The following is a 25057-nucleotide window of genomic DNA, read 5'->3' as shown; positions in this document are numbered from 1 at the left end:
AGACATTGCTGAACTTGGCGATATTATAATCTTAACACATGAGATAAGTGAAAGCAATAAGTATAATGCCAAGATAAAAATGTAATCAGTTCCATAAGAGAAGTGCACATATGTTTGAGATTGGGAGAAAAATACATCTTATTGTGCATGTTAAAGGAATAAAAATAGATAAATCTCATCCAGTTGAGAATTAAAGATTTTAGCAGGCAGAGTTGTTTAACTTGAAGGAATATGTGTCTTTTTTTCTTTCTGTTGCTAGTGCCTAAAATATAGTAGGTGTTCAATAAATGTGACTTGGCAGAAAGAGGAAAGAAGGAAGGGAGATATGAAGTATAATGGGATAATCACCTGGTCATAGAAATTTAGAGCTGGGTGGGATATAGAGATGATATTATTTCATGCTTTAATGCTCTCCAGAAGGACAATATGATTCCAATATGGTGTCCTGTGATGGATGGGACTTCACTTGAGTTCCACCCAGAAGTTTTTATTTCATCTACTTTTATGACTAGAAAGTTAATGATCTAGTTCAACCCTTATTTTTAGCAATGAAACACATTTTTGGATGGGTGAAATATTTCCTCTGGTATAGGGATGGCTAGTGGTACATTTTAATATTTGAACCCAGAATTGCTGAATTCTCAAGAGTTCCTAGTAGTGTTTCTTCAATGAATATGAGCCCAGGCAAAACAGCTAGCTTCTCCAAAGTTATGGGGCTTGAAGTATATTTAACTATAAGATGTATTCAGGAACAGTGAACAGCTCAGATTGAATAGAACACATGACTTAAACTGGGGATCCAGAAGAGAAAACCGAGGCTCTACTTCAGAGCCGTTTAAGAAGAGTAATGAGAAGTATACCCAGCAGGATATTTTATGAGGTAGGGAAAGGAACAACTTCTGCCTTTTACCAAAATGAAGGAAAAGAGACCAGATCTAAGCTCCTGACTAAAACATAGAAAAAAAAACAAACCAAAACAAAAAAAAAAAAAATCAAAAACAAAAGAACAAAACAAACAAACAAAAAGCAAGTACAAAATATATGATATCACAATGTTCAAGAAGTTGAAGATTTAGCAATAAAGGACAGTGACTATAGAAAGACAATGAGAGACAATGGAAGGCATCAGGCATGAATTCTGCAATTGTCCGAGCCACCTGCCTGCTGTGAGTTTCCAGGATCTGATGTGAAAGGGGGGAACTGATGTAGAGAGAAGGGAGGTCAAGGGAGCTAGAGTTCAAAGAGACAGGGTATCAGAAGGGAGAGAGCTGAAGACAGGGGCAGCAGAGCAGAGAGAGAAAATGGGAGAAGAGTACTATAGAGGTCTGCGTAGGTTTCTTCCCCACTTTAGGTGATCAGTGAATCTGTGTGCAGAAATGACTGTAGCTATGGGGGAGCATCCTAAAGATTAGAGAGAATGATAACCGAGCACTTACCCTTGGTTAGGAATGGCTCCTGTTCCCGCAGGCCAGAGGAACTCATGAGGCTCATAATTCACGAGTCCATGAAAAGGAATTGCCTCAGCAGAAACAAAATTATCCCTAAACTAACCTGTGCTATATTACTAATGCACAGAAATTAAAAGCAAAATTCAAAGGCATCAAATTATCTCAATTAAACTTCATTGCATCCAACAACAACACCAGCAACAAAGCCTGAATGGATTCTAATTTTTCTAAGTAGCTCTCATTTCTCCATTTTTAATCATAAAGATTATATTGACAACTTGTGTATTTTATAGTTGAGATTTAAATAATTTTATAAGCACAATGAATTGGAAACCAGAAAAGTTAACATAAAAAATAATAATAATATATGATTATGAGGTAGTTTTTATGACCCCAATTTCATAATTCCCTTAATTAAAAGAAAAAAAAATGCACTGTTTGCCTCTTTTTTCAACGTAATTAATTGATAAAGAGGTTGCTCTGATAAAAAATGCTTGGACTGATTTTTTGAAATTTGACCATATATATTGGTTGCTGAATCTTTGGGGGCTTGAACTCTTCTTTGGGGCTTACTTGGAGGTGCACATATTTTTGCCTGTTTGATAAATCTGTCCATTAAGTACAACACTTGTCTTGAATATACAAGAGTAACAAACTCCTTTCTCCGTGGAGAGTGGATTGCTTAATATACCCACTGTGCTTCCTTTCTTGAACATGTTGAAGTTCTAGATTCTACTACCGATTCCACTATAACAGCAAAAATTTGTCTTCGAAGGACTTCTAAAATAATTTATCTTGAACTTCATGCTTAAGACTGATCCTTGCTTCATGAGTTTTAAAACTGGGGTCAGGGGAATTCCACTGCATACTATGCATTAAAGGGTGGGATTGTGTTTAAATGTTTGTTATTTTTCTGGATCTATATATATTTATATATATGATCTTTAGACAGGTAACCTGTCTAAGATCATTTGCTTTAAGTCTGTGGTAGGTTAGCCAGAATCAGCTGGTGACACATTAAAAAAAAAAATGCTTCTTTAGCTGATTTGATAGAATATGGCCAGCCAAGAAGAGAGATAGCAAGGACGAATGCCACGGAGGAGGGCATGGCTATTAAAACAGACAAAATGAGCATTATTGCACAGTTCACCTGTGTGATAACACAGAATATGCAAGCTGAGATGAAGAGGAAAGATGTTGGAGTCTACATTTTTAAAATTTGCCATTTCTTTCTGTTCATAAGCATTAGTCAAAAGTCAAGTGTTGTTAAATGCTAATATATAGACCAAGATTACCAAGATCAAGTGCAGGAGAAAGGCAGCCACTTTGAGAATCCATGTCACTCCCCTAGTAGAGAGTTTTTGGGAGGCAGAGATCCCAGCTAAATTGTCTAAAGCAGGCTTTTGTTAATAGAGTCATCAAACTTCAAGTTATTTCAGCCTGTGAGTTCCTTAATGCCAGAGGCTATTTCTTTGCCTCCTTTCCAATGAAGCTAGGGAAAAAAAAATGTATATATATTTTGCAAGTCTGCAGATTTATAAGTTTTTGTTTTGAAGGTGAACCCACTCATAAGAGAGTTCAACAAAATTATTCTTGAAAATAACAATCTCACAAGTGATACATGAGGATGAAATATCTTTTCCTCAAGCTGTTTGATTCAAATCTATTGCTGAGGCATCTGTGAATGGTGAATGTTTCTAGTTTTTTCTTAATAGGAATATTAACAATGCATGCTTCAACCCTTCTTTAGCACATAATAAGATATTCCTTTTGTTTATTGATAGAATTGTCTTCTGATAATCTGTTGATTTTCCAAGTCATTATTATTTTTCCAAAGGAAACAAATATTTGTGGAAAATCTAATAGGTACTGGACACAACCATGAGTGTTCACAGATAGTACTTAAGGCAACTTCAAGATGATGCTGTTTTGGCAAAGGAAACTGAAGTTTGGCAAAGTTAAGCATTTCCCTTAAGAAATATGCCAGAACCTGGATTAAAATCGGGTCATTCTTTTGTCTCAAAGTAAAGATAAAAAAAGAGCCTTTCATGGATCAGGACCTTGTAACTAATCTCTGCAGACCTGACCAAGTAGGTCAATTTTGTCATGGGTTTGATGTGTAACAAGGCGGCTCTTTGTCAAGAGTGAAATGTATCCCTCGTTGGAATGAAGACACTAATGTATGTTAACATTCCAAATACTTGTGCCTTTATCATGTTCATACCCACCTTGATCATATGCCTCTCTGCCCACCATCACCACTTGATGCCAGTTTCAAATGGTGGAACACAGGTTATATCAGAATCTGCACAATGTCTGATATATCCCATTTAAATGAACTGGATAAAACCTCTCTTGGGTCTAACCAGGATGTTTTGTTTAAATTGTCCCTATGTTTTAAAACCTCCTGATAATATAAGAAAACCCAACCGTAGCCCACAAGTGAGTTCTTAGAATTGCATTTTCCTTGGCAGGTAGATGGTTTTGTTTCATGCTAGAATGGAGGGTAATGGAGAATAGTGGTTAAGAATATGGATTTTGAAGTCAGGCACTGAGGATTGTAACCCAGTATAGTCATTTGTATGATGGTGAGCAGTTATTTAAACTCTTCAAGCGTCAATATGCTCCTCAAAACTTGGGGAGAAAATAGCATGCCTGCAGAGATGCAGTGAGAACAGAACATTACAAGTGTGCACAGCACCTAGCATAGCACCTAACACTCAGCCACTGAGCATTTCCTCCGCTCAGGGAGTGAACTGAGATTTTGCATGAATCATCTCATAAAAAATAGTTTCAGAAGGTAGAGGTGATCTTGTTGCCACTTTACATATAAAAGCCAAGGTTTACAGGAGCTTTTATAAGACATGACTCTAGTCACATAACTTCACCAGGATATAAGTGTAGGTTTATGTCTACTGGCAATACCTCAACTCTTAAGTCTGTTCCTATTCATTTCATACCTGTGATCCTCATCCCACCATAAAGTAAGTATGTATATTAGGTGTGTATTTCCTGATATAGAGAATTAGTAATAGAGGCTCTGGCTTGTTAAATGGCTTGTTTAAGCTCACAAAATTGATAAAGGGTGGAGTCAGGGTTAGAACATAAGCCTATGTGATACATCCTGTCTTTACTACTATTGTCTCCCTCTCCTTTACTTCCTGAATTCACCATCTGAATATATTCTATACCTGATGAGGCCCTTTCTACAATGCACATCCCATATTGTCTCTGTCCAGCATTAATCACTTCAGTGACTCCAAATTATCTACAGAGGGAAGTCGAACATCTCTGTAGAACTTGCCTGACTCTACCTGGTTGGAATCCTGCCTACCTCTTTGGTATCACCTCTTGGGGGTACTGCCTGCCAACCTCCTTGGGTGTAGTCTACAACCTAATGCACTACTTGTAGCTTCCCCACATTTGTCATGTTGTTTTATGTCTCTCTGCATTGGTTCATGCCTGGGATGCATTTACCCATCTACTTTGAGACTTCCTATTCATTTCTCAGAACTCTTTTTGAAATTCTGGTCTACAAGTAAAACTGACCACTCCCGTGGTGTGGCCATCATGGTTTTTTTTTTTTATAGTTTATTTATTTTTGAGACAGAGAGAGAGACAGAGAGAGAGAGAGAGAGAGAGAGAGAGAGAAAGCATGAGCGGGGGAGGGGCAGAGAGAGAGGGAGACACAGAATCTGAAACAGTCTCCAGCCTCTGAGCTGTCAGCATAGAGCCAGATGTGGGGCTCGAACCCACGAACCGTGAGATCTGACCTAAGCTGAAGTCGGATGCTTAACCAACTGAGCCACCCAGGTGCCCGGTGGCCATCATGATTGATTGACAGTCCTAACTGCTGCTATCAATATCCACCAAGGCTTTTGCTTCCGGGCTATGATTCCAGTGGGCTGCTTTGAGTCCAGGACTGCTACTAGTTCAGGTCTGTTTCTGTGAAACACAGGACTCCTCTAATGGGGGACTGTAGCTCAGGGATGTCCCATGGGACTAGAGGAATCTTTCTTGAAACTGTGCAGCAGTTCCAAACTCTTTCTATCCATACTTCTGCCTTTCTATTCTCCTTTACCCATGTCAGACTCCTACCCTACTCTGAAAGTTGTCTTTTCTTCCTATTGATCGCTCACCCTTTATCCTTCACAGACATTTCTCCCAATACATTTCTTTTATGTCTATTTCCATCTTGGTGTGTGCTCTTTGATGGGCCTGAACTAACATAGCCATATGGGTACCCTTCTCTATCCTGTACATATACCATCACAAGCAAAATAGCACATTTATTTCTTATTTCTCTTTCCTAATCAGATTATAAGAACAGTAAAATCAGGAAAAAACATTGCATGACTTCATTTATTTTTAGTACTTAGCAGATCGCTTAGTACTTAGTTGGTACTTAATGAGCATTTGGATAAAGGAGTGCTAGAAACATGATCTTATCTAACATGAGTTTATTTAGGTCAAAACAAACCAAACTATGTGTTTTACTTCTCAGCTAACGCTGCCAACCAATGTGAAGATACCTGGAAGTTAGCTTAGGGTCACCAATGTGAGGCTTATGGTTTACAGTATTACCATTTGGCTTCTATATGCCCAAAATATTTTCTTGAGTTCAAATGAGTTTTCATGCTTATGAACTTAATTTAACTAAACTGAAATCTTGAATTCTCACTGAATATCTCTCATCACTAAATGAAGCAGCCTTGATTAATCACTCTGAGCATTTCAAAATATTCTGTCAGTTAACCTATATTTAACATAAGCATCTGTAAAATCTATATGAGAGCATTCATTAGAAGGAAAGCATATTCTTGGAGAGCTATAAAATCAGATAGTAATTCTTAATACTTCAAGTTAGGAGTAGGGTATAGCATGTTTCTATTTATTACTAGCAAATCCATTACAAACCTCCTCTAATTTATACAATGATAAAACTTAGTTTTTTTGTCAGGTTGGTGTGTGTGTGTGTGTGCGTGCGTGCGAGCATGTGCGTGTGTGTATGTATATGTGCGTGTGTGTGTGTGTGTGTGTGTGTGTGTGTGTGTATATATAGTCTATTTATAATTGAATTTTCTCTTCACATAATAAAAATTACACTGGTTTGGCAATCTAACTCTGAAATACTATGCCATTACTTGATACCAGCCAATTCTACCATTTATTTCACTCCATTTTTCACACTTGGGATCTCTGTTAGAATTTTTTTTTTTGTGTGTGATCTTTTAAATATGGTTTGTGCTGCTCTTGTACCAGGGATGACGATAATAATAAACATCATTTACTAAGTGTCTATTATACACACCAACAAGTGTGTTAAATGTTACTATCCCCATTTTTCAAAGGATCAAAGAAGTAAAATAATTTGGAAGGCTACCACACAGCTAGGAACTGGATTATCAGTGCTTTGAACACAGATGAGCCTAATTTTTTGGACTATCTAATCTTAGTTGTTTACTGCTTTGACTCTAAGGATTAAATATCAATCTATTGAATATTTTTAATATTAAGAACATAGAAGCTCTTCTAAAACCTTGAAGTTTATTCTAGAAGCAACACAGAGCCACTTGGGTTTTAATGCAGAAGAAAATAATACAATTTGATATGTGATTAATATGTGGAAAGTGGATTATGTAAAAGATGTAAAGGGTGTTAGGTAAAACTAGAAAAATAGCAGGCACCTGGGTGGCTTAACCAAGGCACACTTGGTTAAGTGTCAGACTCTTGATTTCAGCTCAGGTCATGATCTTACTGTTTGGTGAATCAAGCCCCACACTGGGCTCTGTGCTAATGATATAGATCCTCCTTGGGATTCTTTTCTCCCTCTCTCTCTCTCTCTCTCTCTGCCCCTTCCCTGTTCTTACACTTGCTCTCTCTCAAAATACATAAATTAATTAAAAAAAAAAAACACCTAGAAAAAAGTGATACCTGCAAACTAGTTATTGACAAGTCTAAGTAGGAAGGCACTAGGGTCTGATCCAGGAAAGTAGGCAATGGTATAGACAGGTAAGGAAGATTGGAGAAACCATTCTAAACTGAAGTGAACCGTGCAAACAGAAATGAACTGTGAGTCTTTGGTCAAACTGTTTAGCCATCATGCACGTTTGCCCCTGTGTATAATGGAGGCAATAAGATCTAGTTCAAAGTGTTATCATGAACTTTAAATAACAGTATATTATCATGTACTTATATGGTACATACTATGAATCTACATACTTTTATAAGTACTTATACTCACAGATTCAGTAGTTAAGTACTGTCATTATCACACTTTTATAGATGAGGAAACTGAGGCACACTGATGAAAAGGACAAAGTGATGGAGCTATGGCAATATAAGATTACAATAATAGCATGAATTATCTATCTGATACACAGTCTGTGCTTTATAAATGCCTGCAATTAACCACCTGGATTAATGTCCTTGAGAGGTAGAACCGAAGATGACTCATTTCTGTAACAGAGTAACCTCGCACTTGGTATGAACTAAACTGATTGTATTCTCATGGACACAGCACAGGTCTTGTTCTTGGTGCTGGGAGTACAGTGGTGAACTAAAGTCGTTCCTGCCTTCGTGACATTTTTTTTTTTCTGGTTGGAACAGATGTTCTGATGAATAGGTGATTGAGTGAAGGAAGCAGAGTTGTAAAACTAGTTCGAAATTATTTTCTGCAACATATTTTTTTTTTTCTGGAAACATTTGCTCAAAAAGCTGCCATAGGAAGAAGTCTCTGCAACTTCTCTAGTGCATTTTCACTAAGGTCTGCGGGAGCAAATTTGTTTCAATTTTTTTTTTTTCCTGAGCTCTTTCCATTTTCATAGAGTTAACTTGAAACTCTGGACTGTTACAGGTCCAATGCTAGCTACAAACTAGCTTCTTATTTTCTGGTAAATCCTCAGCTCTTAATAATATTGCCTAAAGCAGAACACTCAATGTGTGTTGAATGAATGGATGAGTAAATGAATAAATAATGGCATTTTTTTCATTTTGTAGGCCATTCATTCCTTACATATAGTAAGATGATTTCTCAGAAAAAATGGAGTATTTAAGAATTAATTGACAGACATGCTAGAATTTATGGTTGTCCAGAGAAGATATAACAATTTGAAGGTGGCTCTTTAGAGCCATTTATAACAAGCATTGATAAGATAATTTTAGCTATATTAATGCAATCATCAAAACCATGGGATCTCTTTGGATTTCAGAATTGTCATTATGCCATCTTTGTGTGTGTGTGTGTTTCAGTAAAACCCCACTTTCAAAATTCATGTCATAAACACTTTTGTAAAAACGTTAATGTTAAATATTTTACTATCTGGATGATATTCTTTCTATTTGCCCAATCCTATGTGGCTACCCACCCACTCACTTTAAGTAGAGTTGTAGAATTTCATCAATTCCAGATTGTATCTAAAAGCATGCATTTGTAAGACACAGTAATTATATTGTATCATTTTCTAGGTGGAGAAATGCTTGAAATTCACACGAGTAAATAATTATTTCCATGGAAGTATAAAGATACAAAAACTGAAGGGGCAATAGGAGGCAAAGTAGCCTGGTAGAGATAGTGATGGAGTGCCAAGTAAGCATGGATTTTATGATCTGGAACCATCACTGAACTCTTTTGTACCTCAGTTTCCTTGAGTCTGTTTCATTTAGATTATATTTTTGGGGATGCCATGTTTACCTGCCTCAAACTAACCGCTGGCAGTTTTAAGCCAATCTATACAACACAGAATCAAAATCAACCATGTAATGCACTTACCCTAATATGGAACATATTGTATGTGTTCAACATATGCTATATACTGCTGTGATTTAATTGTAATGATGGAGACGATAGCAAATATTTCCTTGGTTTGGGACAGGTGTATTCAGAAACTGTCCCTTAGTTTGTTGCCAAGTATAGTGAATTATCTCTAGGATTCCCTCATCCTTCTCTTGGAACTTTTTCCTGTGACAGTTCAGAGTCATTGTAGTGTTCTCATCCAAATGAATAAAGGTCAGAAGAGATTAAGGTTTTGTTTTGTTTTGTTTTGTTTTGTTTTTGTCTGCCAGAATAGCTGTTTATCAGAAAGAAGCCAAGTGTCAGAACTAGAGGAAGACCCAGGCCCATGCTTTCATCCTTGCCGCCTTCTGCCAATGCAAGATCAAACATTCTCAAGTGATTATTTTGTGTGACTCATGCAATATCAAGTCGACTGGCATTTGTTATAGCTATTGGCTGGCTATTGGTAATCATGGAGTGAATTCTGCTATTACTCTAATATTATAACAAATCAGTTGAGAGAAGCAATTACAAAGAAGAGTGAATCACTCTTGAGAATATTTTGAGAATACAACTCAAATAATACCATTAAATAACCAGGTCTTAAAGAATGTTACTATACTATCACTGACTCTATTTTTTAACTCACGATTAGGCTTCCAGATACTCACGAAACTTCCTTAGGTGTGAAAGTGACTGGTTTGGGGAACTCTGCTTTATTGACTCCAGATATTGTATTACCGGTGTAGCAAAATGTTAACTAGCACTAGTTAACAATTTTTTTTTTCATTTTTGAGAGAGAAAGTGCGAGCAGGGGAGGGCAAAGAGAGGAAGACACACACACAGAATCCAAAGCAGTCTCCAGGTTCTGAGCTGTCAGCACAAAGCCTATTGTGGGGCTCGAACTCTCACAGCTATGAGATCATGACCTGAGCCGAAGTCGGATGCTTAACTGACTAAGCTACCCAGGTGCCCCAGTAGCTAACACTGTTTAACTGTGTGTTAGAAAATAGCTAAAAGAGTAAATTTTAAAATTGCTCATCACAAGGAAAAAATTGTAACAATTTGAGGTGGTGGGTATTAACTCAACTTTTTGAGATAATTAGATACATTGTGGCAATATGTATAAACTTGCATAATGTCATATGTTAATTGTATCTCAAGAAAACTGGGAAAATAATTCTGAATTAAAATTGTTTTTTTAACAAGCAAAAAAGGCAGAAACAGACCCCTAGATACAGAGAACAAACTGGTGGTTGCCAGAGGGGAAAGGGGAGAATGGGTGGGCAGGCAAAATGGGTGAAGGAGAATGGGAGGTACAGGCTTCAAGTTTTGGAATTAATAAACCATAGGGATAAAAGGTACAGCATAGGGAATACAGTCAATGTTGTAGGGTGACAGATGGCAGCTACACTTGTGGTGAGCATAGCATAACGTATAGAATTGTCAAATCACTATGTTGTACACCTGAAACTAATGTAACATCATGTGTCAACCATAATTTAAAAAAAAATCAGTTTCTGTGTCACAAAACTGACTAGGTTGGCACCTATTTCATAACTTTCCAGCTGTATTGTTATGTAAATTACTTAATGTCTCTCTGCCTGTTTTCCCATTTTTAATGGGGATAATTACAGTAGCACCTCATGGGGTATTTGAGAATTAGGTGAAATAATACAGGTAATCACTGATAACAGTATCTGATGTATATCACAAGTGCTCAAAACTGTCAGATATTATTGGTATCATTATTAATTTTATTATTAGAGTATGGAATATTTTCCTAACTCTATAAATCAGGTAAATATAAATTGCCCATTTTTAGATGTTAATAATAGTTACTACGGTAGAAAATGGCCTGTTTTATGATCCAAAAACCCAGTTGGTACTGAGTTCACCATAAATTAACTTTATGAACTAAATCAGATCTCTGAAAAATCAGGGAAAAACATGTTTGTGTCAATTGTAATATAATATACAATTTATATCAGGATTGGAAGAAGACTCCACTATTTTGCATATTCAAGTTGTCATGTCCTATTCAGTACCTTTTGAGACTCAGATTACATTTTTTTCTGATTGTTTCATTTTATTTACTCAGCTCCCTTAGGAAAGTGACTGAAGTGATGTCATTATGTTAGTTGTATTGATGAAGATCTGAGACTCTGAATGAAGATGCACAACCAAAACACAGTGAAACAGAAACTGGACCTTAGGTTTTCTTGTGTCAAGAGAATAAACCGTTTTAACAAATATAGTTAAGTCCTGACCATGTACCAGCCATAATTCAAGGCACTAGAAGTATAGCAGTACATAAAATCAATGAAAATTCTCGCCTTCGCGGAGTTTACATGCTTTTCATGGGAAAAGACAAATGACTTTTAAAAATCTCTATGTGAAAGGCATAGTTTACTAGATGGAATAAGTAATGAAAAATTAAGGTGAGAACAGGGATAGGCAGTACCAGGCGCAGGGGTTCCTTCCGTTAAATAGGACAAACAGAGAAGCTTCACTGAAAAAAAAAGAAATTAATGAATCCCAGTGGAGGTTTGTAAGAGGTTCAGCTGGATCGACAGAAGAGCATTTCTTGGAGAGGGAACAGAAGAAGCAAAGTCCAGAGGATGAAACATACCTGGAATTTTTGAGAAAAGCCAGGAGGCCATTGTGTTGTCAGCACAGTGAATGAGACATCTGAGAGCTAACACAAAACCAGAGCATGTAAGATTTTGCTAACCCTTTTATTGTTTTTGGCTTTTCTTGGAATAAGATGGAAGCTACTGGAAGATTTTGAAAAGAGAAGAGCCTTAATCTGATTTATCTTTTAATGGAATCATTCTGGCTGCTATTTTGAGAGTAGACAAAAGGAAGGGATAGAATAAAATAAGAAGACTCAATTGCAAAATACTTAAAACAACGTATAGTGGCTCAGACCAGTATTTTAGAAGTGTGAATGGGGAGAAGTAGTCCTATTTCAGACACATTTGAGATATCGTTTGAACTTAGCACCGATGAGATCTGTTAACATGCTTGATATGAGATATGAGGGAATGAGTGGAGGCAAGGTGACTCCAAATGTTTTGTAATGAAAAAAAATGGTGGGATGAAGTTGTCCTTATCTGAGAAAAAAAAATTAGGAGGAGAAAATTGAAACTCAGGTTTAGATCTGCTAATTTTAAATTACCTATTAGCACTCTAAAGTGGGTCTGTCAAGTAAACAGTTGATTTAAGTATGGATGTCATGCAGAAAGATAGGATAAAATAGACATTTGGCAATCCTGGGTGTAAAGGCAATAGTTAAAATCATAAGCTTGCAACTGTCTTTTCCGGAAAAGATAGTTGCATATGACATATCAGATAAAGGGTTAATATCCAGAATCTATAAGGAACTCACAAAACTACACGCCTGAAAAACAAACAACCCAGTGAAGAAATGGGCAGAAGATATGAACAGACACTTCTCCAGAGAGGACATCCAGATGGCCAACAGACACATGAAACGATGCTCAGCATCTCTCCTCATCAGGGAAATACAAATCAAAACCACACTGAGATACCACCTCACGCCAGTCAGAGTGGCTAAAATGAGCAAATCAGAGAACTCTAGATGCTGGCGAGGATGTGGAGAAACGGGCACCCTCCTACACTGTTGGTGGGAATGTAAACTGGTACAGCCCCTCTGGAAAACAGTGTGGAGGTTCCTCAGGAAACTAACAATAGAACTCCCCTATGACCCAGCAATAGCACTGCTAGGAATTTACCCAAGGTATACAGAAATGCTGATGCATAGGAGCACATGTACCCCAATGTTCATAGCAGCACTCTCCACAATAGCTAAAACATGGAAAGAGCCTAAGTGTCCATCAACAGATGAATGGATCAAGATGTGGTTTATCTATACTATGGAATACTACATGGCAATGAGAAAGAATGAAATCTGGCCATGTGTAGCAACATGGATGGACCTTGAGGGTGTTATGCTGAGCGAAATAAGTCAGGCAGAGAAGGACAAATATCATATGTTTGCACGTATAGGAGGATTAGGAGGAACTTGACGGAGGAACAAGGGGGAGAAGAAGGGGGGAAATGGTGGGGGAAAGGGAGAGAGGCAAACCATGAGAGACTCTTGAATGCTGACAAAAACTGAGGACTGTTTGTGGGGGGGAGGGGGAATGGGCATGGAGGAGGACACTTGTGGGGATGAGCACTGGGTGTTATGTGGAAACTAATTTGACAATAAACTATTTGTAAAAAAAAAAAATCATAAGCTTGGATTAGACCTTGAAGGAAGGTATCTAATAAAAATAAGGGATGTTCAACATGTGAGCCATGGTGTATTGCATTATTACAGGCTGGCAAAATGAGGAGAAACCCTCAGAGTAGACTAAGAAAATGTAATCAGTTAGGGAAGGAAGGCTGGAGAGAATGATGCTTTGGGAGCCAAGTGAAAACAGTATTTTAATTGAAAAGAAATATCAGATGGATATGGTGTAAAGTCCTGACTGTAGCATTACTAAGTGTCTGATTTATACCACGATAAAGTAAGAAGCGATTATCCATTATATTTGAGTGTCCATTATGTGCACAGGGCAGATGGTGATTAAGGGGAAACCAACCAACCAAACAAACAATTTTCATAGATAAAACATTGTTCCTGCCTTTGAGCTTTAAAGGCAGAACAATAGAATTAAGAACACTGGTTTTTAGTCTCATTATAGATGACAAGAAATACTCTGTGGGAAGATAGATAAGACAGAGATTAAATTTGATAGGCAGCTTCAAGGGGAAAAGGTCATATTTGAGCTGGGTATTAAAGAATGACTGTTAGTTCTTTTGGGTAGGAAATAGGTATGGACAAATAAAAATGACATTCCTGGCAGATAAGATTGCATGAGAAATGCCACAGGGGCCTGAAAAGGCAGAGCATGCTCAGGAATGACTAATACATTTTTTTGACTAAAACAGAAGGTCCAAAGAAACAGGAGAGTAAATAGCAGTAGATATACGTTTTTGCCTTTATGGAATATCTTGCTCAACGGTCCGACAGAAAGAAAATTTTGATAAAGAGAGATATTTATCCAAAAGTAAATATTATGATTACTATCTTTTTTTTATTTTTAATTTTAAGTTTACTTATTTTGAGCTAGAGAGATATAGACAGAGAGAGAGAATGAGTGGGGAAGAGGCAGAGAGGGGGAGAGAGAGAATCTCATGCAGGCTTTGCACTGACAGTGTGGACCCTATGCGGGGCTCTATATCACAAACTGTGAGATCATGACCTGAGCCAACCAGAGCTGAAATAGAGAGTTGGTTGCCAACCCTACTGAGCCACCCAGGTGTCCCTGGTTACTATCATTTTTAAAAAGCCTTTTGTATTCTAGGAAAAGCCTGTCAACCTCAAAAATAAAATAGTTATTTTACTAGCAAGATGAGATTATGCAGGACTACCAGGGAAATTGCGATTCAGGGCAAGCAAACTATGGCAAACCACAGGGGCTCCTGGGTGGCTCAGCATTTAAGCATCCAACTTCGGCTTGGGTCATGATCTCAGGTTCATGGGTTCAAGCCCCGAGTCAGGCTCTCTGCTGGACAGCTAGCTCAGAGCCTGGAGCCTGTCTTCAGATTCTGTGTCTCCCTCTATCTCTCTGATTCTCCCCTGCTCACACTGTCTCTCTCTCTCAATAAACAAACAAACATTAAAAAAAACTATGGTGAATCACAGGCAAGTCTGAAGAGACAGTGGGACAATCAGCTTGTTGGGAAGGATTGTTTTAAACAAAAGTTCATTAGAGCAGAACAAGTTTGAACTTGTGGTGGTTCCAAGTGGCTGCAAGCAGTGGTTTAGTATGTTGTTGATGAGGTGGAAAGAGAATTTTCTTCGTTTTTTAAAAGTAGGAGATAAAATTCCCATGTGAAAAATCTCCCTTATCCAAATAATTTTCATCCTCCTATTTTTTGCTGGTTATGCAAGCTGCAGGTGGAGGCACTGCCAGAGAGCTCCCTGGCAGGACTTCCCATCTCCAAATTGTTTTATTTTATTTTATTTTATTTTATTTTATATTTTATTTTATATTTTATTTTATTTTTTATGCATTAGCAGCTCAAGATGTCTTTTTATTTATTTTCTTAATATAATTTATTGTCAGTTGGTTTCAATACAACACCCAGTGCTCATACCAACATGTGCCCTCCTCAATGCCCATCACCCACTTTCCCATCTCCCCCCCCCCCCCATCAACCCTCAGTTGCTTCTCAGTATTTAAGGATCTGTTATGGTTTAAATGAGGTGCCTTTTAGGGGCACCTGGGTGGCTCAGTTGGTTAAACGTCTGACTTCAGCTCAGGTCATGATGTTACATGGGTTTGAGTCCCATGTTGGGCTCTGAGCTAAAGGCTTGGAGCCTGGAGTCTGCTTTAGATTCTGTGTCTCCCTCTCTCTTTACCCCTCTCCCACTTGAACTCTGTCTTTCCCTCTTTCAAAAATAAATAAATGTTAAAAAAAAAAGACTGTAAATGAGGGTCTGTTTATTTATTCTCACAAACCTCAAGCTTGATATGTTGTACATGAATATGTACTTGGACACTACGTAGAAATATACATTCTTTTCTGTAAGTTACTCCGTTAGGTAGATTTTAGTGCAAATAATGTTGCTCAGGCTATTTTCCGACTTCCTTAAGTGTAACGTTGTGTTTTAATTTTATCTCTTTCCTAGAAATGGTTCTCTGTATTGCAAGGCTGCAAGATCACACAGCAAGATCAGGACCAAATAAACTGGAGCACCTGACACACTGAATAAATGTGAGTACAACATTAACAGCTTGTAAAAAGTGAGAAAGAAAAATTATCTTGTGACTTGAAGCACCTTGGAGTCGACTATGACCGAATGTGGATAATTGCTGGATGCTTGGGATGGGTGAGCTTTCGCTGGGGACATGGTTGGGGGGGGGGGTGTGCACCAGTGACAGGGCTTGAGTTCTCCTCAAAGCACACACATTGAATTTTTGCCTGGAACCACTTTGTCTCATAACTTCTCTGCTTCCAGCAAATCTTCGAAAGCCTGCTTTCTGACCGCAGCTGTAATATATTCCCGCCTATTCTGCTCTCGGGCTTCTACTGAACCCTCTCTTTACCTTCCTTTTATCTTTCTGTCATTGTGGTCTATGAAACACCATGCTTAGTTTGTTTGGTTGGTGTTTTTCTTTTCTTTTGTTTTGTTCTTTTGTTTTTTCACTCCCTGAATATAAAGCCAATTGTACTGAGGTTTCTCTCTTCTCTGTGTTCTCTCCCACCCTTATCCCATGTTACACTTTGCCAATTGTCAGGGTGATATTTACTTGTGTAGTTATTTGACTATTTCATGTATCTTTCACTGACTCAAAGGATGATATTTACTTGTGTAGTTATTTGACTATTTCATGTATCTTTCACTGACTCAAATGTCCCATGCAGGCAAGGATCTTGCCTGTTTACTGACACATCATAGGTACTCAACATTTCCCTGCTGCCTGACCCTGCCTGGTCCTGAGTGGGATTTGACCACTTCAGGTGTTCCCACACTTCCACAGTTGTTCAAAATATCTGTTCTTCTCAGACTCATATCTTTCCCAGACTTACTCGGTTTCAGATAAAAGAACCTCTTGCTTTCTCATAAAGATAAGGCTATTTGATGTGAACATGACTAAATTTTTCTTCACTGGACCTTAAAATATCTCTGGTTTTTTCTGTGGTGTATTTCTTGCTTCCTAATGTAACCTCCTATGTTAGATTTTAATCCTAACGCTTTACATTTGTTATCAACTTTATTAAATCAGCTATTCCTCCATGATTTGCATCTCTCCATTTTCCTGGTTCCTTCCACACAGACAAAAACCAACATGCTTATGTTTCCCTTATTGTGGAAAAATTCAACCAACTAAAACCAAATCAAAGCAAACCTCTTCCATTTTACTGTTCTCACTTTCCCCCTCTAATCTAGCTGTTTTTATCCATTTAGACTTCTCTATGCAAAACTGTCTTTCTTTGCCAATTTGTGGTATATTTGACAAGAGAATGGGCTGTTTTTACTGTGTTGTGCAGCATATTTCTGGTATCTCTCAAAGTACCTAAAATAGTAAGGGCTCAATAATTAAATGAGTTCATTTTAGCTAGGCTTTCACTTCCTACTCTCCACCTGAGTGTTAAAATTTTGCTTCAGGGGGCACCTGGGTGGCTCAGTCAGTTAAGCATCAGACTCTTGATTTTGGCTAAGGTCATGATTTCATGGTTCATGAGTTCCAGCCCTACATCGGACTCTGTGGAACCTGCTTGGGTTTCTCTTTCTACTCTCTCGCTCTCCCTCTTTCTCTTCTCTCTTTCTCTCTCCCTCTCAAAAACAAAACAAAACAAAACAGAAAACGTATAAAAATTTGTGCTCCAAGCATTGCTTAAATTACTCTCACTGCAATAGTCCCCTTCATTCAATCCATGATCACATGCAAATACTTCTCTTATATACCATATCATAATCTATCTTAATTATTGTTAAGTGTCTATGCCTCATCACTTCATCAGAGTCTCAAGAGGTCAGGACAAATAAGTTGGTTAATTCTTTAGCCCCTACATCTCCTAACAAAGGGCTTGCCAGTCATTAATTTTTAGTGAGTTGAATTAACACTTTAAGCACTAAAGGATCCTTTAACATTGCTCTGACCACATTAGTATTACATTCGATAAAATATTTTGTTCCTGAAATAAAAATAGGAACATGAAATAGGATAGCCTTTTAAAAACAATTTCAAATCAATAAAATAAGAATTTTAAAAAAATGCAGAACAAATCATGGTGTATGTGCTTTGTATTTATGATCCCTGTATTTAAGTAATTTAAATTCTCTATCCATATGTATGTTATGCACACATCTGCAAACATCTATACATATAAAAAGTGTGATTGTGACCATTTGATAAAAGAATAGCCACTGATCACATTATTTCTAAGAAAATAAAATCCTCTTCTGGGTCTTTTAAATTCACCCAATAAATGCCCAAAAGAGAAAATAGAAAATCCTTAAGAAATTGTGTGAGGCACCTGAACAGAGACTTAGGAATTACTCCCCACTCACCTCTCTGTTTTCCTGTTTCCCCTGTTTACTTCTCTTCTTCCTCTAACTTATGTGGCTCAGCAGCCTGACTTGAGTATATATGTTCCAGGCCTAATCTTCCAAGACTCCTTTCTGGAACACTGTTTCCACTATTACCTATAGGCTGTATGCACTGAAATGGATGGATTATGTTTTCTCTACCATACACCTTGCTCAGGCCTTAGGAGACCTTACAGTCTGTGGAAAGGAATCAGGCAAAACCAAAGTGATTGTTTGGTGGCTTGTGGGCTAAATAATTTATTTTAATTAACTTTTCTGTTTTCTCATTAGTTGTAACTTTATATAAAGAGAAATAATTTATTTAAGAAAAGTATGATGGATTTAATTTGTTTCTCCCCCAGCAAAGTCTTGAATGCGGTGCTTGCTTTGGCAGCACATATACTAAAAGTCTTGAATGTGGCCCATGTGCAATTAAAATTTGATCTATTGTTTATGTGATGCTCACTCATCTGATCACTGTTTATCATAGGGCTGTCTGCAAAATCTAAATAATTCCCAAGACAATAACAGTTTAAAAATCTAGAATCTTTTACGATTAACAGAAATCCATAGAGACTTATGGATAATCACTTAATTTGGGAGGTCTCTCAGTTTCTAATTCAGGGACTTGGATGGCTATATGGTCTATGCCTCTTCTGTAGCTATGTGGCATATGCATTGGGCTAATCCCTGCAACCCTGTATGTATAGGATACATCACAGACACTAACCTAGAATGATCCCAATTTATTCTCGGTGCTCCATTTAGTTGTTCACTTGGGTATTCTTTGCTCATTTAATGCTACCCTCTGCTCTGGAGGCTGACCTGTAAAAGCTAGATCAATGGGTTGTAGTTTCTTTGGCCAAAGGAGAGCACAACAAGAGATAATAGAAAGGAAAAGTGAGGGGTACCTGGTGGCTCAGTCAGTTAAGCATCCAACTCATGATTTTGGCCCAGGTCATAATCTCATGATGGTGAGATCAAGGATGAGGCCGCTTAAGTTTCTCCTTCCCCCTCTTTTGCCTCTTCCCTGCTCACCCTCACTTGCATGCTTGCATGCTCTCTTTCTTTCTCTTTCTCTCTCTCTCTAAAAAGAATTTTAAAAAAGGAAGAGTGAGATCTCTCTTTCTGCATGTTTATCTAAGTTGGCTGGGTCCTTCAGCCATAGATCTGTTTCTGTCAAAGCTGCCTTTCGTGGGTGGGTGAAACATGCAGACACTGTCTCCATGAACAGCTCCCTCAACCTATTCCCTCCTGACCTAGTGGTATTAGTACCTCCATCGGTCTTATTGCCTCAGAACCTTTCACCCCAGTTCCTCTACACTCTGGTTACCTCTTTGCAAACAGCCTCTTTTTAAAATATATTCTCCACAAAGGTGCCTGAGTGGCTCAGTCCATTGAGCACCTGACTTTGGCTCAGGTCATGATCTCGAAGTTCTTGGATCCAAGACCCATGTCGGGCTCTGTGCTAACAGCTCAGAGCCTGGAGCCTGCTTCAGATTCTGTGTTTTCTCTCTCTCTGCCCCTCCTCCACTGACACTCTCTCTTTTTCTCTCCCTCTCTCTCTCTTTCAAAAATAAATAAACATTAAAACAAAAAAACTTTAAAATATATTTTCCACAAATCATCTTAATCTGTATGTGCCAGATATTTCCCAAGGCTCTGGTATAATGTCTCTCTTTTGAGATTCTTTAACTACTGTCATATTGATTACAACTTTGCAAAATTATAATAGTCATGAGCAACAAAGTAAATGTAAATATTTACCTAATGATCATGAATTACATGTTAAAAAAAGAAGTCTTGGGAAAATATGAGAAAATATTGCATTATCAATGTTTATCATTTCCTTCTATACATTTTGGATTGGCCCCTGAAACACGTTCTGAAATTGAAGTGTTAGAAGATGGTACCATTTCCTATGTGCTCCCCCTGTCCATGGATGGATACCATTGAATTTCTACTGACTTTACCAGGGTTACAAAGCAAACTTTTACCCATTTAATTTTTCCTTTAAGAAAGTGTTAGAAGCTAATTGACTGATAGGGCCAGTGAGTGAGTTCTTTTAGACCTTGATAAAGCCAACAGCAAAGTGTGGGTGCCCCTATTAAAAAAAAAACAAAAAAAAAAAAACAAAGGTCTTGGCTATCCTGGTGTTGTAGGCAATCAGCAAGTCAGAGATTTTTTTATAATGATTTGCTATTTATTTGTTTGTTTGTTTTGTATTTTTAAAGAGGAGATATCTCAAAACAACAGAATTGGATCTTTTGTAGCGGAGAAGAACTCAGATGAGAAATAGACCTTTTTATTCAAGTACACAAATTACCCTCTGAACATTTTTTAATGTTTGTGTTAAAGGAGAGAGGCAGTTCTTGATATTAAACTCAGTACTGTGTACGACCAAAATATTTCCAGAGCATTTGAGTATTTGAAATCTAGTTGCTGCTTTGAAGTTATAAAAGAGATTATAGATCTACTATGGAGCTTGTTAAATTGAGAGAAAAAAGTTTATAACTCTAGGAATATTATAACAATTGTACATTTACAATAATTTTTATGTAGTTTTAGTCTTAGTGTACAAACAGTATTTGCATCCATAGGCCAAGGATGTTTCTAAATTACTATATAGTCTTATAATAATTTTAGATGTCTTTAAGAAAATTACTTGTCACAGATTAAGTGTTCAATGAGAGCTTTTATTTAATGAAACAGATATTTAGTGCACTTTTAAAAAGATATACAGCTTCCGTGATAATGGCATTCCCTGATAGGCACCTACTTCCATGTTGTGAATTAGCAAATTCCCTGCAATTTAAGATACACATGTTGTTTTCAAAAATCTCCAGTTTTAAAACTGCAATACATCTTATAATAGTGTAAAATGGCTTACTTTTCAACATTTTTAAAATTTTATATGCTGTATAAGTTAGCAAGAGGTTTATGATATATTAATATTTTAAGTTCTGAGATTACAAGACATTGGTGAGTGTGTGTGAGTATGAGTTTGTGCATGAGTGTGTTTATGTGTGTGTGAGGTCAGATGTGGCAGTGAATTCTGGTAGACTATACCTCATCCCTTACAAGCCATCTATTTTAGAAAGTAAGTCATTCTTATTTTAAACTGTAAAAATTGCTACACAAGCCCTATAAAATTTAGATAGAGAAATAAAAAGGGAAAGTGGTTCATTTCACTGCTTGAGTTACAGGGTGTACAAAATTTTTTTACTGCATTTTTCTCTCAAATTTTAAGTGTTTGGAGTCATGTATGTTTTAGGTCTATTTATAAGGGAAAAAACAGTGTTTACATGGATTCCTTAGAAAGGAGTATTAAAAATAAATGAAAAGATTTCCCTCTCTCTGAGAGAACATTTTTTTCTTAAAAAAACAAAAATGAGTACCTAGTGGTCTCACACACATACCTCTCCTCCCAGCAATTCAGGAGAAATGAAGTTGTGTGTGGAACACTACAGTGCACTATCATAGATCCCAAGGATGCCTCTGTGTACTTCCCACTTGCAGGCAAAAGCGTCACTTAGTTATAATAGAAATTACATTTCAATTAATATGTCCTTTGCTATTGATCCATTTTTTAAATTAAAAAAAATAATGTGTATTCATTTTTGAGAGACAGAGTACAAGTGGGGGAGGGGCAGAGAGAGAGGGAGACACAGAATCAGAAGCAGGCTCCAGGCTCTGAGCTGTCAGCACAGAGCCCCATGCAGGGCATGAACCCACAAACCACGAGATCATGACCTGAGCCAAAGTCAGATGCTTAACCTACTGAGCCACTCAGGTGCCTCACTATGGATCCATTTTTTACTGTACTGAGACATAATAACATGTTAGGAAAAATCACCCATCTAATGGGAAAATCCAAGGAGAAAAGGGCTGGCATCCTTTAATTTCTAATTTACCATGTACAGAATTGACATATATATTTTGTATTCTTTTTTTTTTTTTAATGTTTTTATTTATTTCTAGGAGAGAGAGAGACAGCGTGAGCAGGGAGGGTCAGAGAGAGAGGGAGTCACAGACTGAAACAGGCTCCAGGCTCTGAGCTGGCAGTCAGCACAGAGCCCGACGCGGGGCTCGAACCCACGAACCGTGAGATCATGACCTAAGCGAAAGTCAGACGCTTAACGGACTAAGCCACCCAGGCGCCCCTATATTTTGTATTCTTGATACTCTTAAAAGAACCTACATTCCTTGTGTACTCAAGATGCTTTTACTGGCAACCTAAAAAAATAAATCATCTGTGGTTTATATTGGTGTTGCAGATTTGATTAGCTATCAAGAAATATGCATTTTTAGACCTCTGATAAGGACCTCATTTCGATGGTATTCTTTAGTTGCCAGTGCCTGCTGTAATATGTATATAAACTAACAAAAATTTTTTTTAATTTATTTTTGATATTGAGACAGAGTATGAACAAGGGAGGGACAGAGAGAGAGGGAGACACAGAATCCAACGCAGGCTCCAGGCTCTGAGCTGTCAGCACAGAGCCTGATGTGGGGCTCCAACTCACAAACCATGGGATCATGACCTGAGCCTAAGTTGGATGCTTAACCGACTGAGCCACCCAGACGCCCCACACTAAGTTTTAATTTTATCTAAACTTGCTCACTTTGTTTATTGATTTTATTTCCTACATTAGCAATGCACACACTGATTAATAATATATATGTATGAGAAGACTCTTAAAATCCTTAATACTCTGGATACTCCCTTGCTAAACAATACCTCCATTATTACTGATCCATGTTCACTCAGGCATTGTATCCAATTTTATATTGTTAGAAACATAGCTGGAATAAACATCATAACTTTGGGTGCTACCCTTTACTATTTTAGTAGAATCAGTTCCCCTAAATAGAATATTGGAGTAACAAACCCTCATAATGTGAGTGTTTTACATTCTTGCTAAAATCTAGAAAGTTTTTATCAGTAATTTAGGAGAGTGCTTCAGAATTTTTTAAATATCAAATAATCTGAGGAATATTATCTTAGTCCATTTCGGCTGCTGTAACAAAAGGCCAGAGACTGAGTGGCTTAAACACCAAACATGTAATTTTCAGTGCTGCAGGCTGGGAAGTCCAAGATCAAGGAGCCAGCAGATTCGGTGTCTGGTGGAGACCCCCTTCCTGGTCCTTAGACCAGGTTTTTTCTCTGTGTCCTTATATGGCTTAAGGTGCCAAGAAGCTCACTGGGGGCTCACTGTTTTAAGGACACGAATCCCACTTGTGAGGGCTTTTTCCTTATGATGTAAGCACCTCCCCAAAGCCTCAGTTCCAAATACTGTCAAATTGGAGATTAGGTTTCAACATATGTATTTGGAGGAGGGAGGTACTAGCATTTATTCTATAGCACTTGGAAATGCTTTTCTATTATTTTGATTTTTCTTCATCATTAATAAGCATTCATATTTTTCATACATTTCTTATCTATATTTGTTTGTCTCTTTATTAGTTGCCCATTTATGTTCTCATCTGGGCCAGGTTTTCTGATGACAAACTAAGCAGAAGGAACATAATGTACAATATAGAAGTCGTATGGAAGGAGCAAAGGAGGTATTCTCCCCAGTAAGCATCACTGCCTGATGGAAAGTAATCTCTCCCCTTGGAGACTTGTGATGAATTTGGCATTTGTACTGAATGCCAAAGCAAACATGCAATTTAGCAAAACTCTAGTCTGACTGTTTTTTGGCATTTGGGTTGATTAGAGGAAAAACAAGTTATACTACTACTTTCTTTTTTTAACCACCTGTTAGCAGGTGGTATGAGCACTGTTAATGGTAAAGGTTAGGATCTTTCTACATTAAAGTAAGTGCTCTAAGGAAATGAGAAACATGTATTAACTATCTATAGTGTTTAGATAGTGGACTAAGACTTTAGTAGTATTATATTCTATTGTCAATAGACTTGAAAATTTTCAGTATCCATTTCATCCATCTTCATTCTCCCAGTGCCTAGCACAAAATTCCTTCCTGCTCAGGGGAAGACAGCCTTTGTTCTAGCAAGGCTTTGACTGGTTAGATGAGTCTCACCCACATTATAGAGGGTAACGGGCTTTATTCAGGGTACATGGACTTAAACGTTAATCTCATCCAAAAATCATCTTCACCAAAACATCCAGAATGATATTTGATCATATATCTAGGTATTGTGGTCCAGTCCAGTTGACACCTAAAATTAACGTTCAGAGAGTCATCTGAGTATTTGGTGGCAAGAAGCAGGTGCTGTCCACAACTTTTCAGTTTGTTTGTGTGTTTTTCTCTTGTGCACCATCTTTTTGCTTCCTTCTCTGATGTGCTTCTCCTGCTTGCTTCTTTCACTTATATGTACCCTTGTAATTTCCCTGGGCCATCCTAATGGCACTTTCCCACCCTCAAGGCTTCACGAAGTTTCATGACACCCAAGAAATTAAATGACTTCCTTTGACCAGATGTGAGCAGATGCCATTTCTGGCTGGAACTGTAACAAGCAAAGACAAAATTCTGCACTCTTTGGTCCTTTGCCTTGGTAACCATAAATGGTCCGGGGAGTATCAACTACCTCACCATGGGTTCTAGAGAGAAAATGAGGATCAGAGCCCTGTGTTAACCTGTATTTGTGCCCCATATTTGTGCCCACAATGCACAACAATGAATCCTCCCTGTTTTAAGCCACTTATATAATTGGATTATTTGTTTCATAGTATAATCTAGCCTATCTTGCCAAAAA

The sequence above is a fragment of the Hyaena hyaena genome, unplaced genomic scaffold (assembly GCF_003009895.1).
Source record: "Hyaena hyaena isolate Hyena2069 unplaced genomic scaffold, ASM300989v1 scaffold_1110, whole genome shotgun sequence".
In the NCBI taxonomy this organism is placed as follows: Eukaryota; Metazoa; Chordata; class Mammalia; order Carnivora; family Hyaenidae; genus Hyaena; species Hyaena hyaena.
Note: the sequence above shows the minus strand (reverse complement) of the source record.